Source organism: Abrus precatorius, unplaced genomic scaffold (genome assembly GCF_003935025.1).
Source record: "Abrus precatorius isolate BTA unplaced genomic scaffold, Abrus_2018 Scaffold3, whole genome shotgun sequence".
Lineage (NCBI taxonomy): Eukaryota > Viridiplantae > Streptophyta > Magnoliopsida > Fabales > Fabaceae > Abrus > Abrus precatorius.
Genome location: NW_020874373.1, coordinates 19,421,409 through 19,438,712, shown reverse-complemented (window position 1 = coordinate 19,438,712; position 17,304 = coordinate 19,421,409). Strand labels below are relative to the sequence as shown.

General features: G+C 26.5%; 1 non-coding gene across 1 annotated transcript; it reads right to left on the bottom strand.

The window, feature by feature from the left end:
- TRNAR-CCU lies at nt 1–73 on the bottom strand. Its single transcript has one exon. It is a non-coding gene; the product is annotated as a tRNA-Arg (tRNA).
- Between the last annotated feature and the right edge of the window lie 17,231 nt (nt 74–17,304).

The following is a 17,304-nucleotide window of genomic DNA, read 5'->3' as shown; positions in this document are numbered from 1 at the left end:
CGCGCCAGGTAGGGGTCGAACCTACGACTTTCTGCTTAGGAAACAGACGCTCTATCCACTGAGCTACAGGCGCCCAACTGCAATTGACTTTGACTAACTAATATATATATATCTATTAGTTGACCTGATTACAGGTATATACATATTTAAGTCGCTATTATTAAATGTTAAATTTAAATATTTATATTTTTTAATAATTTTATTTAATTTAGCGATGTTAAGTATATTATCCAACAATTAATATTTATTTATATTTTAAAAATACAATATTACTTAAAATAAAGTAATATAATGAAATATTTAATATAACATTTTATAAAATTAATATATATATATATATATATATAGAGAGAGAGAGAGAGAGAGAGAGAGAGATAGAATAATTTAAGAAAAACTCCAAAAATAAGAAAAAAATTTGAGATTTTAGTATGATTTATTCTTTGAATCATAAAATAGTTGAAAGCGTAATAATAATGTTAGTGATACTAAAAGAAATGTTACAACAGGAAAGGTGAATGCCACACCGATTAGAAGCATTAAATTATGAAAATCCTAAAATGATAAGAAAATTTAAAGTAAATTGTCCGGCAGTGTAAAATATCATAAACGCCATGTGCATGAGGAGAAGCACACTAATGCATGGCCCAAGGCTTTTTGTCGTGTACTACTCACTGCGGAACCTCAACTCCATCGTGGCCAACCTGTGAACATTTTTTAATTTAAAATTTAATAAATTAATTTTGGACTATTAGCTATAATAAAATGTGTATAAATTAATTTTAATTACACATTTATATTAAATCGTAATTTTAAAACAAATACTTGATCTCTTCTCTTTCTAACAAAGTCCACTGTAACACAGCTACGTGACAAGAGCATGAGCAAGAAGAGTAACAGAGAAGCTACCGTGTGCTTCTTTCAATCTATTTTTGACCACGTTCACTTTGTCAGCGAGAATATTTTCTTTTTAGTCAAATTGTCAGTAACTATTTTTTCTTTTTATTTAATGCAGTAAGAATTCCACCAGAGTCATCATGTGGGTCATTACTCAACACACAAACACGTGAGATAAGTTTAGATATAGAAAGAAATAAAAAACATGTATTAATATTTTTTGTGAATAATTTTCTTTTAAAAAAATTAAGTTTTGTATTAACCTGAAAACTTATGCTTCTTTTGTAAACCAGTAAACACTATATTAGGCACACAGTAGTTATTATGTGAGTAAATCTTGAAGGTACAGACAAATGTTATTAAAGGTGTTAGCTGCAGAGTGCACTGCAGCACCTGAGCTCAACCTCAGCCATATATATATAAACGACAATGCCACTCTTTGACAAGTCACAATCCACGTGCCATGGCAAGACCAGTTTGTCTTGTTTCTATATAATTATGACATGCATATATTAACATTTTGACCCTGTGCCAATGCACTGGTTATATTAGTTATAGTTCATTAATTTATAATAAATAAATAAGTATTTATCATATGTTTTATATATGAGATAAAATATGAATATTTTTGTTGTACAAAGTTCATATTTTATAAATCTAAACATTGATCCATATAATATGTATCAATATGTCTTTATTTATTTATTTTTATTTATGTATGATTAAAAAACTAGTTATTATGTGATATACATATGCTTAATTTAATTCACGTACATTGATAATTGTTTTAAAACATATTTATTTATAAATTTTATTATAGTATAATAATAATTATAATTCAAACTAATATTTTCGTATAAAAATTTCCAACCCATAAATTTTAATTTGTAGAAATTTTATTTATAAATTTATTAAATGTATTTTTATACATTTCATATTAAATTATATTTATTAAATTACATGAAAAGTACGTTTAATGAAATTAATTTTATCATATATTTATTCAAAATATAAACCTAATACAATTTTATCTTAGACTTTCACGAAATAAAATTTTCTTTCTAAAGTAATATACGTTTAAACTAATTTATTGAATAAAAAAGTAGATACATAAATAAAAAGTGATAATATAAATCGGTTTAAAATTTAATTGACTGTATGTGCGTTTAAATTTGAAAATAATTAAAACTTCACTATCAATTACAAATTTTTCTCAAATAAGCTGATGAAAGTTTATATCTAATAAATTAATTTAATGTTCAATTATCAAAGCAAAAATAACATATTGCATTTTTTTTCTTTTGCTAAATATCATGGCTTATTTATTTAATTAATAAATATTTAAAAATAAATTTCTAAAATATATGTATTTTCAAACTAATTTCCTGTCTGAGCTTTATTTTTGCCAGATCAGCAGTAATATCAGCCATGCACCGATGATAATGTCTTTTTTATAATTTTTTATTACTATATCGCCAATATACGTTCGATACTAAGTCATCTTTGGACATGTGAATTTTTTAAAACGGCAGAAAAAAGAAAAAGAAAAAGAAATATTAGACATTATTTTAATATTTTTTATAGTTTATCGTTCATCGATGGACGATACTAGTCAAGCTTATGACACGTGGCGAGCAGGCGAGAGTATCGGACGTTTTGCGACAATAGCGCTGTCGGTGGTCAACGTGCGTTAGATCTATCGTTTTGACTTGGACAATACTGCTTGTCTCCTGACACGTGGCACAATGCATCTTTTTATCCATTAATTTCTTACTGTATATTGGATATTATCCAATTTTACTTGGTATATATACATGGAGGAGGTTCCAAAAATGCAATTTAGATTGGAGAAGCGGAAGAACATTTGAGGTTAGTATATGTTATTATTAATTTTATATTTTTGTATTAATAGTGTAGAAATTTAGTATAAAATTGAAATTAATTTGTTTTTTTTATTGAAAATTAGTAAAATAAAAGAAGGATTTAAATAAAATTAATATAATATATATGTAGATTTGTTGATAAGTATGTATTTATAATTTATTATAATTGATTTATGGAAGAAAATTAGGAAAAATTTGTGATAAACATGTAAAGTAAAAATTTTGTAATGGTAAGTCTACTGTATTGTAAATGTAGTTATTGTTGTAGTTGTTAATTAAATAAATAAATAGTAATTTATTATTTAATAGGATTTCAGAAGAATAAGTGTTGAAATGATGTAAATTAGGATGCACAAGTAAGTAATAAGTTATGTAACAAATAAATATAGATGTTTTGAAAATTTAAAAATATTATTAATATAATAATATGAAGCATAATAATTTATTAAATTATTGAAAATGTGTGAAATATTGTAATTATAATTGAAATATGAATGAGGTCATTTGTTATTAACAATTAAATAAATAAATGTGTTATAATTGAGTAGTATAATTTAATTATGCAGGATGACTGATTATGTATTAATAATTATGCATCAAGTCAATAACAGCAACATTTCTTGTTATACTTATTATCTTTTACCAATAACTAATTGTGTATTTTAAAATTAATTTTTCATGATTTAACTAAATTTATATTTTTTTTATATTTTAACTATCATAACATTTATATATTTTTTTTCCTAAACATAATATTACAACTAATAATATATGAAGGATTTTCAGACTTTTTACTTAATAACAATTTTATTTTTAAATATAATTATCTTGTTATCTTATAAATATAACTAATTGTGTATTTTAAATTTAATATTTTATGATATAACTAAATTTTTATATTTCTTTATATTTTAACTATGACAACGTTTATATATTTTTTTTGTTCCTAAACATAATATTACAACTAATATAATATAATTTTTCATACTTTTTACTTAATAATAATTTAATTTCTAAATATATTTATCTTATTATCTTTATTAATATAACTATTTGTGTAATTTAAATTTAATATTTTATAATTTAACTGAATTTATATATATATTTTTTATATTTTAACTATCATAACATTTATATTTTTTTTTTGTTCCTCAACATAATATTACAACTAATAACAAAATTGCACTACTTATACATAAATTTTTTAAATATCAAGCAAGATCTACATATGATCTTTTTCATCACAAATTAACAACTATATTAATTACAGTCAACAAAATTAAATTTATCTATAATTTACAGTTTAGAAACAAATTACAGTTTAAAAAAATACTATAAATTATTTTCTATATATCATTTTTGCCTTATTCTACGGTTCTAGCCAAATGTACAATGTTTTTCTATACATACATTCACAATATTCATAGTAAATACAAAAAAAAAATACTAAAAATTGAAAAAAAAATTAAAAAAAAACATCAAACTGTATTATCTATTCATCGTTAACCTTAAATGCCGGCAAAAATTACTTTTCCACTTCACCACACGAAAATCCTAAAATTAAAATTTAAATCGATTATTCTTTTCTAAATGCAACTCAACAAAATATTATCAATTGAACAAATTAATTCTTACCTTCTAATTTTTCACACAAGATTGCAAACAAAAACAAATTTCTTGACAAATACTGCATAAAATCATGTTGTGTTCCAGCGTTAATGGAGAAAACTAATGGAGAGGAAGGGAAGAAGCCGTCAACGGCGTCGGTTCCCGATATGCCACATGTCAACATCAGAATTAGTATCACCCCATATGCGACGATAGTCCAGTTGCTGTGTCAGAGTCAATACACTTACGATCTCGAAACGTGGCGAACTTAATCCCTAACCATCCATTTCAAATTGCTATTGTCAAAAATTGGCCGATACTAATATTTGTTTTTCTTTTTATTTTTTCTACCGTTCTAAAATCCACGTGTCAGATGATGGCTTAGTATCAGACGTATGTGGGCGATAGAGTAATAAAAAATTATAAAAAAAATACTATGGTCGGTGCATGGCCGATATTATTGCTGATCTGAAAAAAAAAAGCCCAAACAGGGAATTAGTTTCAAAATAAATATATTTTAAGAATTTATTTTTAAATATGTATTAATTAAATAAAAAAGCCAAATATCATTATCATTTTTTTCTTATATTTTTATATTTTAAATATTATTAATTTTTTTAGATAAAATTTTTTATATCCTTATAATTAAGAGTTTACTATCCTTTGTTACACATGAAACAATTTTCACCGTTAATTTTATATTTAATAGATGATGAAGTTAGTGATTTAATTAAAAAGGATATCAACGTTAATTTATAAAGAATATAAAATATCTTCTCAAGATTAGAAATATTACATCAACCACTTTTATTATTATTTATAATAATTTTTTTCGTAAATTATTTCAAATTTAGTTGTAACATTTTTATTGTAATTCAATCTATTTTTATTAATAATATATAATATTTTTGAAATAAATTTGATGAAATTTATAAAGAATTTGAATAACTTTGAAAAATTATACAAATATGCGAATATAAACTAATTAAGGTTAAAGTATTTTAAAAATTTGTTTATATAAAAGTTTCATTTATTTTAAAAAAAAAAGCATTTCCTCAACTTAAATTTATAAATAGAATAAAGACAAAAAGTTTGCATTATATATATATTTGAAGTTTATGATACAAATAATCTATTTTTTAGTAATATAAATTTTTAACTAAAATTGTGTATGTATTAAAATTTAAACAATTAACTATTAAATATTATACATAAACCTTAAATCATAATTTACAATAGAGTTTGTCAAAATATCATAAATTCAAAATGAAAACTCAATTAATATGATTATATTCTTCAAAATAATAAATCCTAATAGAACAGTTCTTTCCCATACAATCCATGACGAATATGATTCTGGAACAGATTAACCATTTTTATCTATTCATTTTTATTACTTGAAAAATATTAGTATGGGTGAGTATTTTCTGTCCCACTAACTTTCATTTAATTAAAATAGTTCAAATAATATATATAAAAAAATTATTATCTCATAGAATATGCATGACAATGGAAACAATTCATAAAATAATTCTAATTCAACAAAAAGCATTCATAAATTTTCACTAATAAAACTTTTTTTTATCATTTGAGGGCAATCAATAAATTTTTAATAACATGAATTCATCAATCAATATAAATCCACTTATTCGACAAAGTTTTTATTCATTATCATATATCATTCTGAATTAATCAATCATATATCCTTAATTTTTCATGATAGTTCAAATCTCATTCAAACACATAAATAAAACAAAGAAACATATCATCACACAATTCAAAATAATGTGCTGAAGTTCAGATACCTCTGAACTCAGACCAGTCATACATTCATAAATATTTTACCGCAGGTCACACTTTCTTGGTCTTAATAAAATCATCTAACCTAATGTTTAGAATTTTCTAACACATATTATTCAAAGTCATAATCCAACATTAACTATACATACACATTAATATAAAAAATCATAAACTTTCGTATCTAGGTATTTTCAGAAATAGATCATTGAGTTTTCATTCTCAAAGTCCCCTTTTAACAATGAAAAACATTAGGGCTATACTATATTAAAGAAAGAACATTGAAGTTTTATAAGCCCATACACAATGTAGGAGTTAGGGTTTAGAATCAACTCCCTTTACCTGAAAATGAGTTTCTCACAACCAAAGGGATGAGAGCTAGTGTCTCTAAGACCAAGATCTCCCTAGGATTTAGAGGGAAGTGCAACATTTCAAATGAAATGTTGTCCAAAGATCAAGTTTCTCCTATATATTATGAAGTAGAGTACTTTTAAAAAGGGAGAAAACATAAAAATAGAAATGAGATTGAAAGATTGAGCTATAAGGAACTTACTCGAGATTGAGACGAAAGGACATTTGGGCTTGGGTTTAGGAATAGTTTGGAGTTTGAGAGGGATTTTCTTTGAAGAAGGAAGTAAGAGAATAGAGGAAGAAGTGATTGAGATGTTCCATGGCTCATAATACAAGTTTTAGAGTAAAAATCTCTTAAATACCTTCTAAAACTTGCGAATATTTTTTTGAGTGAGAAAATTAAATAAAAATTACTACTCTTTTGTTGATATTTTTGCTCAAGCAAGGTTCACTTGAGTGAAAACACAGTAGAGAGCTACTCATTTCTGTCACAAATTTTTGCTTGAGCGAGAATACAGTTAAAAAAAAGTTGATCCATTATTACTTGAATAAAAAATTTTTGCTTGAGTTAAAAAGAATATTTTCTTGAACCAAAAGGAAAAATTTTATTTTTTAAAGGAAATATTTTCAGAAAACTCTTCCATTTTGAAAATAAAAAAAATACAAATAAAAATTAGAGTGTTACAATAGTTATCTATATTCATTTTGTTTAATATTTTATATTTTAATAGAAAAATATAACATAATATTTACCAACATAAACCATTGACTGAATATAAGTCAATAAACTGGCTTGTAATATTAATATTATGTTTTCCCTTTTTTTTTTCTTATTATATAGAACTTTTAGAGAGAAAGTATTATAGGTAAGGAAAGTTGCCAAATTCAAAAAATATTTATAAATTTTTTTAATTAATTTTTCAAAATATTTACAAAAAAATTACATGTTATGCTATGTTTAATTAGAAAAAAGGAAAGAGAGAAAAGTAATTATAAATCAATTGGCAGGTAGTAAAAAATTATAATAGATGTGAAATATATAAAAGAAGTAAAAGTATGGAAGAAATATTTTGCGTGTTTGCGTGCAAAAAATTGAGTATTAAACAGTGATGTAATTTATTAAAGGTAAAATTTACTATACCTTTTGCACCTTTTGCAATTAAGAGGGTTTGATACCCTCTCTTACACATAAAATAATTCTGACTATTAATTTTGGAGTAATAGATAATGAATTTAGTAATTTAGTTGAAAAAGTCATTAATTTATTTTTAAGATAGTAGAGGAATCAAAACTGTTAATTTAAAGAGGGTATACCCTTTCAAGTCTACGAGTACTACAACAAGTACTTTCATTCAAATAACCCTACAAAAGGCAAGAAAAAAATTAGTTATTGGATTGACACATGTCTATATTAAAATTTAAAAATATTAAAGTAGTAAATATGTCAATGATTTTTTTAATTTATAACCAAGCTTATTATAAATTTTAATACCATATAAAAAGATTGGATTCAACACACTTTTAAAATTTAATTCATAAAAAATTTTAAGCACTCTAGCTATATTTTTAATCAATATGAAAAAAAGTGTATGTGTTTTTTTGGAGGCTGAAAGAGTAGAAGCGATTAATAGTGCACACACAGAGAGAAAAATAAAGTGTGCATATATATATATATATATATATATATATATATATATATCATTATAGTCAACTTTTTTAAATTTGACCCACCTTATTAGTTAACTCAATTACAAACTTGTTAACTACATTTTAATTTTCATAGGATTTTGCATAATGAACTTATTAGTTAGGGTGAGTTTGTATAAAATATAATTTTTTTTATAGTAAAATTATTAAAAAGATATAAAATTATTTGTAGTAATTGGTTGAATATTTTAAATAAACTATTAAAATAAAAAAAATCTGAGAGGTTTTAATTATGATATCAAATAAAAATTATAGACAAGTTTTTTAAAAGATAAGGTAATATAGCGTTTAATTATAAATTTAAATTTACTGATTTAGAAAAATTATTTGCTTTAAAAAAAAATAGTAAAAGATTCTATGTTGTCTAACATTCTCCCATATATATGCTAAAAAAATTTAAGTACTACATAACACTATTTTCTCACAGCCTGATAGAGGCTCTTCAGCTATTAAATTTCAAGTTTGCAATTGTCATTCAAGTCATTTTATGTATCACTCAAGTTATTGGAAAAATGAGTTATATTCTTTATTTTTATTTCACATTTTCTCGAATCAGGAAACTAGAATTGAAAATGAAATGAACATTCCCAATCCATAATTTGGTAGTGTTTGAAATGGGTTAAGTTTTCAAGCCGAATTGTTTGTTACATTAATCAATATTAAATTTGATTTAGACAAACATAAATATTCATAAAAAATAAATAAAATTAACATTTCTCATGCACAATATTTTAATTCATTTTTATTTTTTAAAGTAAAATAATTCAATTTTATAAGTTGCGAACAAAATGACATTTTAAGGCAAAGCAAACATGTTATGAGAAAAAAAATTAAAAAATATGATAATTCACTTTCTAACCCATTTTTTTATTGATTGAAATTTACTTGAAACGCATCAAATAGAGAGAAAAACTCATAATTTTGGAAATCTTTATAAAGTATACATAGTCATAAATAATTTAGAAAAAAGAATATGTTAAAAAGTATATAATTAATTCTTTTAAAAAAGTTAACATGTATTTTTGGACGAAATAATTTGAATATTTTTTTGTGATACGTTGGACAATGATTCCATAGCACAACATTATTATTTTAAATAAGACTTAATAGTTTATATATCAATTTCCTTATTTTATTACTTTGAATTATTGAGTTAAATGACATTATAATTGATATTCTGAGTGGGTTTCTGTGAAACAGTTTGGTGTTCCCTCTGAAGGTGGAAGGGTTTTGGATCCACATCATAGCCCACACTCTCATTTTTCTGTTTTATGTGAATTCATTTGTGTGCACATAATTGAATATTTGGGTGTATTATATTATCAGATCCTTTCATTTACAACAATGAATGCTTCATGCATCCTAGAATTCGGTGCTACTTGCAATGCCGACAGCTGAAATGGAATAAAGAGGATCCAATGAAGGACATGTGTTGTCCTCACATGCTTCAATTTCATTCAACCCATCATCTTTTGTCTACCTCCTTTTACTTATTTAATATCAGTTATTATGATTATTATACATTTTTATTAAAATTTATTTTTTAACTATAAAACAAACAAAGACATAGTTATTTTGTTACCGTGGACAGGATCGACATGTACGGAAAGCAAAGAAGTAAATGGGCACGTGACATGATAGCAAGGTAGAATTCCATCTTAATCTCTTCATCTCGGAAATAAAAAATGAAAAGAGTAATTGAATAAAATAATATTATAAACATAGTGAACTAGTAGAAGTGCGAAAGTTGCTGAGGGAACACGGAGCAGCTTGTGCAGTAATCCATGTGATCCTTTAATGTTGGAGTTACCACTATTGACAATTTGACCCTATATTGTTAGCTAGTTCTGCATGGTGCTTTTGTCTTTTTCTTCTATTTAATTAGTATCTTTTGGGGGGTTTCGATTTTTCTAATCCTCAAGTTACTGGTTCACTGTTTCAGCATCGAATATATATATATATATATATATATATATATGGGGCATGGGGTGCCACTAGATGCTCCTAAATTTCTAGCATAGTCCCATACTTGCGGCTCATGTTGTCTTCGATCCATCATCGTTGTTGAATCGAATCTCTATGCAAGTATAAGTCAAAGTTAAATACTTGCACTGCACTGTTAAAACGACTATCTATTAAATGGCTTCTATAGCTTATTAGTTGTTTCAAGATTGTGGCTTTCCGAACACTTTCCCATTCTAAACTGATAGAGACAACCTAAAACATATTGTTGAAAAGTATATATTCTATGAATAAACCATTTTCCCGATGCTAGCTAAATAATAATTTAACATATTCATACATATTAATTGCTTTTTTTTTTATTATACTTTACCTTGGTTATTCATTTATGAATAATGTTTTTTTTTATTTTAATGTAAGAATATTTTATGTGGACTGACATAAATTAATTTTATTATAATTTAATTTAATTTTAAATTAATTAGATGTCAAGATATTAAATCATATTATTTAGTATATATTATAAATAATTATTGTTATTGGACTTATTTATAATAATTTTACTATTATTAGTGAATATAATTTTATGATTATTGTTATTGGGTCGAGGCATAATGGATAAGTTTGACCATTAACTAGAGAGGCTCCTACTTGGGTAAGTTTGACTATAGTGGATAGGTTTGAATATTTTATAATTATTAGTTGATATGACTTTATGGTTATTGTTATTGAGTTGAAGAATGGTGGGTAGGTTTTAAGGTTTAGAGTTTAGGGTTTAAGGACTTATGCTTTTAACTATCTTAGAGTAACTGTTTAACTCATTGAGACAATGTATTAAAACATTTGAATGAATGATAAGAGGAGTACACTCTGTTTATCTATTTTTTTCTCATCAATCAAGAAAGCAACTCAGTCATGACTTCATAAATCTCAATCATTTTGAGTAAAACTTAATTCTATGGCATTATAATTAGAGATCCTTCAGGTCCGTATTTTGACACACTTTTCCAGTATGTTCATACATACTTATTCTTGATTTGAATATATTTTTATATTAATTATCTTGTTATTTTTTGCAGATGAATGTGTTCAAGGCTACATGTGATTTATGGACATTTTGGAGGCAAAGTCAAGAAAACTATGCCAATATTGGTCGAAGCATGTTCAGTCCACAAGCAGTCAGCACACCCATGTTTCAAGTTAATGCACGGTCATGCATACTGCGTGACCCCAACTTCCAAATAGATTTCAGTGTTTCAAACCCTATTAAAAGAGGTAGGAGGGCAAAGTTTGGGGGATCCTAATTTTGACACTCTTTTGCTAATCTTGATACCAACTATCTCATTTCTTCCACGTGATTGTCAGCACATTCTTGGCTGGATTTAGAGCTTCAAGCGATAACCGAAAACTCCCTCTAGTTTGCTTTTTACCTTGTGATCATGACTTTATTTATGATTATTTTAATCCTTTCTTTTAGTATGAGTAACTAAATCCATAACTAGGGCTATGATAATTTTTGTTCATAAATTTATGAAATTTTGATGATTAAATCTAAGTTTGTTTTCTGTTCGTGATTAGTGTTTATCCTATTAAGTATGATTACATGTTGGAAATTGGTCACTTGTAACATAACCCTAGTTAATTATACTACACGATTGTACCTTGATTAGTTAATGGATTTATAGGATAAAATGAAACAAATGATTAGGTGAATCAAACTAATTTTTCTCTTTCAATTGTTATTAAATTAACAAGTTCATAGGCGCTTATTGCTTTTTTAAATTAATATCTTGACCATATTAGATGTTAGTTTAGAAGAAAAAAATATTAATATTACATGACCATTAGATATTGATAGTATTTTTATGAATGATTGGTAATCACAAGAAAATCGGATTTAGAATTACTAAGAAAAAGAATGTAAAGGATTAAATGAATAAACCTATATTCCCTACGTCCTTCCCTATAAGTTTAATTAAGACATGTGTAATGTTTGTTTTTGTCTTGAGATTCGATTATAATTGTTTTAATTTTTAATTTTGTTAATTAATTTTGCATCCCCCAAGTTCAAACAATTGAAGAAATAATTTCTTAGTAATTAGGAACAATTTATGTGGGATGATAATTTTGGAAACTTATTTTAAAATCCTATATTACTTTTTGACGGGTACTCTTGTCCACCAAACAATGGGATTATAATTGATGAGGTAATTTTATTGTTGTTATAAGCTTTATTTTGTCTATTGGGTTTGCTCAACAAAAATCTCTCATTAATGTAAAATTTTGTCTTTGCTAAATGAACTCTTTACCAATGTTAAATAAAAGTAATTATAAGGACTGTGTTGATTCTCATAAATTGTTCCTTGCCATTTCTAATGTTGATGTTGCGTTGAGAGTGAGCTTGAAGTTTCCACGCCTGAATCTTTCGTTGTTGTATTGTAAAACATGATAACAGTGACTTATTCTAATAAAATATGTCTGCTAACTATGATGTTCACTATAGACAATGTTCTTGAGATGATTAGTACTAAGAAGTAAGTTTAGTAACAAAATCCATCACAAATAGGTTAACGATGAATTCTTTGGTATAAATTTATAACAAAATCCTAAAATTTTAATATCACAAAATTGTGAAATTTTAACAGTGCCTCTAGGCAAGAAACTTAATAAATTTGATAAGATAGAAAAAACATACTATCTTTCTTTGTTAACAAAGACAATTAGCAGATTTTTCTAGGATATTGTGTAGGCTCCAAGAGTTCTATATTTCATTATTCTACTTATACCACCATAGTTGTTGAGTCTAATTCTATAATGAAAATAATTTAGAATATATTGTAAGCTCTTTTGGCTTTAAGGAAAATACAGTTGATCAATGCAGGAATAGTGGGAGCAAATTTGTTGTTCTTGTTCTTTATGTTGATAACATGCTTTTGGTGATGTGTTTTTTGTTTTGGGCATTGAGATTCATTGTAATAGATCTCACAACATCCTTGGGTTGTCTTAACAAGGATATATTGATAGAATCCTAAACTTGTTCAATATGTAATTTTTAAGTCTTGTGTTGCATCCATTCAAAAGGGTGAGAAATTTTCTATTGAGAAAATTCCTTATTTTTCTATTATTGGCTGACTATTCTAACACTTTTAACAGAACTACATTACATAGGCGTTAACTTTGCTTCATCAACTACACATTACTCTTACTACACATCCAACTAATCTACACCATCAACTACGATTCTTTAAATTCAAGTAAAATATATACAAAACAAACATCAAATGCTTCTTATTTTCAAGTATCCAGACCTACATTCAAAGAATCACACTCTCTTTCTCTTCAACGAGAATTGCAGCGCTCTAACCCCAAACATAAACCTCAAATGTAAAACACAAATCGTACTTGAGAGACATTAGGAGGATTGAATCAAACTTTTGCACGACAAAGAGGCACGAAATCAATACAAACTTGGGATTTTTATTAATTTTTGTTGATTAACTATGATTATTTTAATAAATCACAGAGAATATTTAAATTTAACTACGATTATTTAAACCACAGGTAATATTCAAACTTAACAACAAATATATAAATAGGAGAAAAAAGCATAGAAAAAGTTAATTTTTCTACTAGTGTACAACTCGAGATCATTCTTTCTTTAAAATGAAAGGATAAACATCTTAACATTATCCAAATAGTTATCCCTCTCAAGTTCACTTCTTCTTCACCTTTCACAATTTCTTCCATCTAAATGCTACTATTGATTTTCCTAGAAGATACTTGGAGTGGGAAAGAAAAGTAGAACACGTGTTTGGTTGTCATAATTACTTAGAGGAAAAGGTAAAATTAGTTATTATTGAATTTACTGATAATGTTAATATTAGTTAGATCAGTTTATGCTTAGTAGGAGTAGAAATAAGGAGCAACCTGTTTTGTTTATGGGAGGAGATGAAAGCTATCATGAGAAGAAGATTAGTGTTGAGCCATTACCATAGAGATTTGTACTTAAAACTACAAAGTCTAACTCAAGGTTCTATGAGTGTAGATGATTACTATAAGGAGATGAAAATACCTATGATGATAGCTAATGAAGAAGATTATGAAGCAACTATGACAAGATTCATTAGAGGTTTAAAAAAGGAGATTGCAAATGTGGTGGAGTTACAACATTATAAAAAGATGGAACATTTACTACAAAAAATAATTCAAGTGGAGAAATAAGTAAAGTCTAAAAGCTCTTCCAAATTTTCTTCATCCTGAAATTATTGTTGGAGGACAAATTGAAAGAATAACAAGGATATTTCAATTCCTAAAGAGGATGTAAAGTCCAAACATTCGATTGTTGCAAGGTATAATCAAATCTACTTCATCTTCAAGATCATGTGATATAAGGTGGTTTAAGTGCTAAGAAGTTAGACATATTGCTTTTGAATGTCCAAATAAGAGAAGAATGATTATGATGGATAATGGAGATATTAAGAGTGAGTTCAAGTGATGATGAAATACCACAATTGGAAGATTGGAGTGATATTGATGTGACTAAACCTATACATAGAAATATACTAGTTATTAGGCATGCTATTAGCATACAACCTAAGGAAGATAATGATGTTGAATAACAAGAGCATTTCTTTCATACCAGGTGTATATAAATGACAAGGTATGTAGTATGATCATTGATAGTGGAAGTTGTACTAATGTTTCTAGCACCTTGTTGATTGAGAAACTAAACTTATAAACCATAAAGCATCCTAATCTATATAAACTTCAATGATTGAATGATTGTGGAGACATAAGAGTAACTAAACAAGTGTTGGTATCATTTCTCATTGAAAAATACAAGAATGAAGTTCTTTGTTATGTTGTGCCTATCTATGCTGGACATTTGCTTCTTAGGTGTCCATGGCAATTTGATAGAAGGGTAACTCACAATGGATACAAATATAGATGTACCCTTACCATGAACAATCACATCATTGTCTTAACACCTCTCAAACTTATAAAAACATAATATGATCAAGTCAGAATTGCTAGAGAGTATAAGTTGAGAGAAGAATAATTAAGCATTAAAGAAAAAGAGAGAAAAGAAAAGTGAAAATAAGCAAAGGAAAGAAAAAGATGAAAATGAGTGTAGTAGAAAGAAAAGTAGAAGAGTCAATACTTTTGCAAAAAATAGAGAAGTTGAGAATGCTTTGTTAGCAAGAGAACAACTACTTGTACTTATGAACAAGAATGTTTACTTCACTAACGATTTCAATTCTTCTTTGTCTAGTTTTGTTGTTTCATTGTTGCAGGAATTCAATGAGATATTTTTGGAGGAAGTACCACATGGATTGCATCCTTTTAGAGGTATTGAATATCAAAATTAACTTCATTTCTTCATCTTCACTTCCAAATAGGCCAGCCTATAAGACAAGTTCGAAAGAAGCAAAAAAGGTCCAAAAACAAGTGTATAAATTGTTGCAAAAAGGATTGGTAAAGGAAAGTCTTAGTCCATGTCTTTGTTCTATGATCTTGGTTCCAAAGAAAGATGAGAATGACACATATGTGTGGATTGTCAAGCCATAAATAAAATCAATGTAAATTATAGATATCCTATCCTTAGATTAGATGATATGCTTGATGAATTGCATGGTTTGTTTGTGTTTTAAAATTGATTTGAAGAGTGGGTACCATTAAATTCGCGTGAAAGAAGGTGATGAGTGGAAAACTGCTTTCAAACCAAAATATGATTTATATAAGTAGTTAGTGATGCCATTTGGTTTAACTAATACACTTAGCACTTTCATGAGGTTAATTAACAATGTTTTGAAACCTTTCATTGGAAAATTTGTTGTAGTATATTTTGATGATATCTTAATTTACAGTAAATCGTTAGATAAACATGTGGAACATTTTCATGTTGTTTTTAATGTATTGAGAGAAAATAAATTATATACTAATCTTCAAAAGTGTATATTTTGTCTTCAATATGTTGGATTTTTTAATTTTGTTGTAAGCTCAAAAGAGGTAAATGTTGATGAGGAAAAGGTAAATGAAATTTGAGATTGACCTACACCTAAGAATCCAAATGAGGGAAAAAGCTTTCATGATTTATAAAGCTTTTATAGAAGTTTTGTAAAGAACTTTAGTCTCATTGCTGCATCTTTGAATGAGGTCATTAAAAGGAATATTATGTTCAAGTGGAATGATGTGCATGAGAAGGATTTTAATTATTTGAAATACAAATTAATCAGTGCATCTTTGTTTTGTTGTCCTAATTTTGATAAAGATTTTGAGGTTGAATATGATGCTTTCAAAGTAGTAATAAGGGTTGTATTAATGTAGGAATCTAAGCCAATTGCATACTTTAGTGAGAAGTTTAGTGGAACAACATTGAATTCTTCTACTTTTGACAAAGAGATGTATGCATTGGTGAGGACTTTGCAAAATTGGCAACATTATTTATGGTTAAGGGAGTTTATCATCCATCACTACTAGAATTATTAATTTTTGCCATGGTTTTTTTCTCGCAGTTTATATAACTATGGTTAAATTTGAATTTTACCTACAGTTTAAATAACCGTAGTTAAATTTAAATATTTCCCCCAATTTGCTATTATAAATGTAGTTAATTAAAGACAGTTAAGAAAACTCCAGGTAAATATTAAAACAAATTTTATCAACCTTCCAGGTACGTAATTAACCTTCGCACTCAGAAATCCCTTTCTTCCAAAATGTTAAAATGAAGTCCTTTTTCTCAACTCCTATTGCTTAACCTTCCCTGCGCTCAAAACCCTTCTTTCCCAATATCATTGATTGAAATCAATTTGAACATCCACTATTGCCAAAGCCCTCTCTAAGAAGTCTCAGAAACCCCTCTTTCCCAAAAATGTGAAACAAAAGCCGTCTTTCTCAACTCTGACTGTTGCCTACCCTTCCTTGCGCTCACAAATCCTCTCTCTTTGAATCAATTTGGTACTGTTGTTTTTACTCTGTTGTCGTACGAAGGTATGATTTTTGTTTAATGTTTGAAGTTTTATGTTTAGGGTTTTATATGAACATTTACGATTCTAAGAGCGGTCTTGCTGTAGCGAGAGGGTCTCGTTGTAGTGAGATTCTG